At 34.7% G+C, this 6118-nt stretch overlaps 1 pseudogene; it reads left to right on the top strand.

The window, feature by feature from the left end:
- On the top strand, window positions 1-3697 carry LOC135679544 (actin-related protein 7-like; annotated as a pseudogene).
- The last annotated feature ends 2421 nt before the right edge of the window (window positions 3698-6118 follow it).

Below are 6118 nucleotides of genomic sequence, written 5' to 3'. Positions count from 1 at the left end.
ACAACGGATGGAAAATTCGAAACATTTTCTAGGATTCTACGTCGAAGCCGAAGCAGGCGATCGATCCTTCCTCGGAGTGGAGGAAACGTCGGCGAGAATTCTAGGGTTGTGGGATTAGGGTTTAGGGTTTTTATTTTTCCGCTCCTCCCACCATGGCCGCAGTAGTGATAGATGCCGGATCCAAGCTCCTCAAAGCTGGGTTGGCTTCTCCCGATCAAGATCCCTCCTTGGTAAGAAAAGAATACTTCTGGCTTCTTTTTCTGTAACTCGATCTGATGAGTGGTCTTTTCCATGGCCCAAAATTAGATACTGCCAACCAAGATGAAGCGCGTGGTGGAGGATGACGACGGGGCCGATGCGTCTATGATCGAGGAGGTGACAGGGGATCCGGTGGTGAGGGAATTCATCATGGACTGGAATGCCATGGACGATTTGCTTCGCCATGTTCTTTACACCAATCTTGGCTGGGCGGATGGAGGAGGATTGATTCTGTTTACTGATCCGCTCTTCACTCCCAAGGTTCATGCTTGTCCACTGTTATTGAAGTAAAGCACGGTGTTTTGGTTGCTGCTAATGCACGTACTATGGCTTATATATTTGTTGATCGCTCCAAATGTTATATAGCAGGTTTTCTTTTTTTTCATTTTTCCTTGTTCTAATTGTGCTCGAGCATTTATTTTCATGGGTCTGTTTACTAAACTTTATATTTCGAGATAATGTGATCTAATTTTGGACATCGTATAATATTGATGACTGGGATTTCGTGCCAATAGATTTCATGCAGTTATTGTACATCTATTTCTTACCTTCTCCTCTATAATTATTTAAATGTGTTTCGGAATTTTGGCTTTTAAGTAAACAAGATATGTTCCAACCTCATCTCATTTTGTGTTTTCTTCTTACTGAATGAGGATTCAAAGCTATCTTAACGGCATCCGTCCAGAGAACTTTGCTCGCTGTGTATGATATACAAATGTAGTGATTGTTTTTATTTTTATTTTTATTTTGTTGCTTAAGTAACTATTTTCAAATCTTTGTAGGCTGTAGGAGAACAACTAGTGCACTAGTGATGTTTGAAACATTCAATGTTTCAGGCTTTTATGCCATAGGACGAATGTCAGAATGCACCGTCGATATTGGTCATGGAAAAATAGGTATGCATTTTTTTCTGGTAACTCTTTATGCTCTGCTTTTGTGTAATCAATCTTTTTTTTGGGTTTCACTGGTATAGAGATATTGTCGGTGACTCAGGAGTAAGAAATAATTACTTTAAGTTATCATGTTGCCTTTGATGACTCTTCTAGACTAAAACGATAAATGCCTGAAAACCTTAGACTTCTAAAAGTCACCGACTTCTAAATTATTTCATTCTGAATTTTTTTATTTCTTGCTGGAATCTAAATCACCAAATGAGATCTAAAGTGGATCTACAGATCTTTTGAGTTTCACAAAGTTGGCTGGAAGCTTTTTATTTAGTTTACTTTAACTTGACTCATATGTCGGATTTCTAACTCAAGATTATGCTCATGTAAAACATATATGATCTGATAAATGATCACGGAACTAAAGATCCATTCTGTTTAAAGTGCACAGTAGAATTTAGAATGTCAATAAAAAAAATATGGAAACTCCTCTGTATCCATCAAATTGTTGAAAAATGAATTATGAAAAATTCTCTAGTGCTCCAAAATATCCTACATCATGTTGACAGAATCCAGAACATTTACCACAATTTAAGCATCTTAAGATATATTAAGAAGAATGAACCCTTGGCGTGCTAGAAATATACAAGATCATTAATCTTGGATTCATATCTTTCCCATTCGGGATTACTCCATCTGGAAAAACAAAGAGTTGCATAATTTTATGATATTTTGATTGTGGGCACTTGAGACTATGGTCTTCAACTATAAGGTTATTCGGTTGCAACTTAGGTCCTGAATTTTCAATCCTGGAGATAAGCCCGCTGAAGGTAGTGATACAGTTTTGACCTCCTCAGCATAAGATAATGGTGTGACCTTTAGGCACTCGGCTGTCAGGTTTTTCAGACACTCACCTGAAATTGTTTTGTTCCATAAGCTGTTAGTTCAATTATTTTAGAAACAGAATGTCATGAATTTATTCACGTTGTGTAGCTGGTTTTAGTTAGATCATCACTGCAAACTTCATGATCTTTTTAACATCAAACCTTCCACACCTTGTGGTATAGTTTGTCAATATGGATTGTTTTATTTTTGTCAGGATGGATATCTTGGGTATTTTAGTTGACAGCGAGTTTTTATATGCTTTAGTTTTAATGTTCTATGGATTGAATTGTTTTGTGAAATTCCTTTTAAAAAGAACAAAAACTTTTGGTCATATGTTTTGAATCATCTGAGGGGTAGTCATATCAAAGATGTCCATTTATCCAAAGGATTGACATCATAAATTAATAAAGGCTTCTGTTCTTTTTCTTGACCAAAAAATTATGGCTGAATTTGAGACATTGGTATCCAGTGGTTGTGTATCCTGAAATTTGAAAATATAACTGCCATCCCAAGTTATTTGGACAATTTAATGCTTCAACTTAGCAAATTGACTGCTATTCAATTATTGACATTGAGTGTTCAGGTTCCTTGTATCCAGTCATATCAAGATGAATTCTGTGGAGTATGTGGTTAAAAATTTCTCCAGTGCCTCTTATGTTGGAGGAAACTTATCCTTTTAATCTTTTAAGTTTTGGTTCCAAGACTCCTGTTGAAGATTTAGAGTTGGTATATGAGTTGGGCATTTCTTGCCAGCTTAACTTCTAGGAAAATTGGTCACCAGCTCATCGTGTTATCAGCACCTAAATTAACTTCTATTTTGTTTATATAACTCTGGTACTGAAATTCATGTGATACTTAGGCAGCCTATTCCTATATGCTTGTTTCTCAAGTAACAAAGCATACATACATACATCTTTTATCTAGCGAGAGAAAGTGATCTGGAAATTCGTCGGAGGTTTAGGTAGTTGGGTATCGTTCTTTATTCTCAGGTCATCTGTATCTCACTCATGTCTGGGCATTTGTCCCATTAATTTACGGTAGTAAGAAATGCAGGTTATTGGAGTTGAGGGTTCAAAACAGTATTGGCTATGCCGTCATAAATCTGCACATCAAATAAGAATGAAAATTTATTTACTCTTTTTCATTGGTTATTTCTTCTGAATCATAATAAAGATCATATATAGCTGATTAGTGGTTTCATTATATACCCAGTGTGGTTTTGTGCTTTATAAGGTGCCATACGAAAGGTGAAAGGACTAAAGGTGGCATGCGAACTTATATCTATTAGATTTGCTCGCTTCTGTGTACACTGTCTGTACATACAGCTAACACAGTTGATTTGCTTATAGATGAGCTTGTTGTCAGCATATGATCAATTTAATTTTAACAGATACTGCACCAGTTTGTGAAGGTGATGTTCAACATATATATAACCTCTAAAAGATTTGAGTCTGGGGGAGTTGATTTGACTAATTTATTGGCACAAGAACTTCATAAGTCCAATCCTCAACATCCAAAATTCTGAGGTTGAGAAATTGAAGGAGCAATATGCTTGCTGTGCAGAAGATCAAGCTACTTTTGAAGTGACAATTTATGTCACAAAGATACTGCACCAGTTTGTTGATGGACAGGTTGTTTTCATTTTTAATGTCGTGAACATGAATCTTTAGTTTTTTTTTTATATTAATACGAGGGATAGTGATGCAGAATAAATTTTAAAAGAAATTTGATAGTACAATTATGTTTATTAGAATAAGATTTTCAGATAGAAAATGAACGTATTCATGATAAAATTTTAATAAAATTAAAAGCATAATTCATCATCAAGTTTAAAATCATAAAAGATACAGAAAGTTCATCACCCCAAGGATAATAAATAAGAATACAAAACAAAACTAGAAGCATCCAAGAGAGTTTCTAACAATATCATTAGTTTCTAAACTCTTTTTTAATCATAAAACATCAAAATTAGTACTAGTGCATAAAACAACCCATCATACATAGAGAATTATGAAATTAAGTATTTTACAACAGGTAACTAACTTCTTTAATGCATTCCTTAGTTATGAAGAAAAGTATATTGAAACAATTGTAACTTTGTCTAAGGAATATGCTCATTAGTTGTCATATTTGAGTGGATTGAGTTAAACACTATGAGACAAAATTATGAGCTGTGAAGAATATCATAGCATCCACAAGGTTCACACAAGCTGATTGTAGTAAATTAGTCACTCCCGTATCAATCTCCCTTGGTTGAAAAAGACTTGTCCTCAAGTCCTCATTTGTTTTATTAACATGATTATGATAAGGACTTAAATCAACCACATTAAATATTGGGGACACTCCATAATCTTTAGGTAACTCGATCTCATAAGCATTCTTGCCAATTCTCTTGAACACCTTGAATGAACCATCAGCCTTTGGTTTGAATTTCCCAAATTTGCCTGGTGGAAACCTCTCCTTCCTTAGATGAAACCAGACTAAATCACCTGCATTAAACTCCACGTGTTTTTTGTGTTTGTTAGCAGTTTGTATGTACCTCTCATTTTGCTTCTCAATTATTGCTTTAATACCCTCATGCAGCTTCTTTATCTGCTTAGCTCTCTCATTGACTTCTCCACTAAATTGCTTAGTTGTAAAATGAGGGACTAAGTCCGAAGGACTAGTAGGATTAGCACCATAAACAACCTCAAAAGGATTCTTACTAATGCTATGATGCATAGAACGATTGTAGACAAACTCAATTTATGGAAGAATGAGATCACATTGCTTAATGTTCTTGCTAACATAGCTTCTAAGCAAGTTTCCTAAGCTTCTGTTCGTTACTTCAATTTGCCTATAGGTTTGTGGATGATGCGAGTTGCTAAAATTCAAAAAAGTACCCAGCTTCCTCCAAAGAGTTCTCAAAAAATGATGAAGAAATTTTGAATCTCGATTAGACACTATAGTTCTTGGAATACCATACAATCTAACAATTACCTTAAAATACAAATCAGTAATATGAGATGCATCATTTGATTTATTGTAGGGAACAAAGTGAGACATTTTTGAAAATCTGTCAATAACAACCATGATAGACTCCTTGTTCTTTTGGGTTCTTGGCAGTCCCAAAATGAAATTAAGACTCACTTCCTCTCATGGAGCATTTGACACTAGCAATGGAGTGTATTAGAATTTTAATTTCTTGTTTTTGCCAAATGATACACTTGGCATTGTTTTATATGTCTCTCAACATCTCTGAACATCTTAGGCTAATAGAAATTTGATTAAACAGGAACTAGAGTCTTGTCTTTATCGAAATGTTCTCCCAAGATACCATTATGAGCTTTAGCTAGAATTACTTGTTTCAAAGAACAAGATGGAACATACAAGGCATTAGCTTGAAAAAGAAAACCATCAAAGATAGAAAATTATTGAAAGGAACCTGATTTGCAATTCTACCATATTGAGCCGAAATCCACATTATTCTCATAGAGATATTTGAATGTCTCAAATCCAACCACTTTGACTTCCATTGTTGATAATAAAGAATGTTTTCTGCTTATTGTATCAGTAACTATGTTTTGAACACCAGATTTGTGCTTGATTGTAAAGTTATAAGATTGTAAGAACTTCACCGAAGCTACATGCCTCTTGTTTAACTAGTGCTAGTGATTAATGAACTTTAATGCCTCATGATTAGAATATAGGACAAATGGCTTGGCAAGAAGATACCGACTCTAATAAGATAAATCTCGATAAATGACATATAACTATTATAGGTAGAATATTTCGTATCATTTAGCTTCTTACTAAAAAAGGCAATGAGCTTTCCATCTTGACTTAAAACAACACCAATTCCCATATTAGAGGCATAATATTCAGCCTCAAACACATTGTCAAAATTTGATAGAACTAAAATAGGAGTTTTGGTCACCTTTCTTTTTAATAGTTTAAAGGCATCATCAGTCTCATTAGTCCATTTGAATTTATCATCTTTCAGACATTCAGTGATTGAAGCAACAATAGAGCTGAAACCACTGATGAATCTCCTATAAAAGGAAGTTAAGCTTGTTAGGATCAAGAGCGGCACTAAGAGGGGGATGAATTAG

The sequence above is a fragment of the Musa acuminata genome, chromosome BXJ1-1, assembly GCF_036884655.1.
Source record: "Musa acuminata AAA Group cultivar baxijiao chromosome BXJ1-1, Cavendish_Baxijiao_AAA, whole genome shotgun sequence".
NCBI classification, from domain to species: Eukaryota; Viridiplantae; Streptophyta; class Magnoliopsida; order Zingiberales; family Musaceae; genus Musa; species Musa acuminata.
Note: the sequence above shows the minus strand (reverse complement) of the source record. Positions and strands in the feature narration are given on the sequence as shown.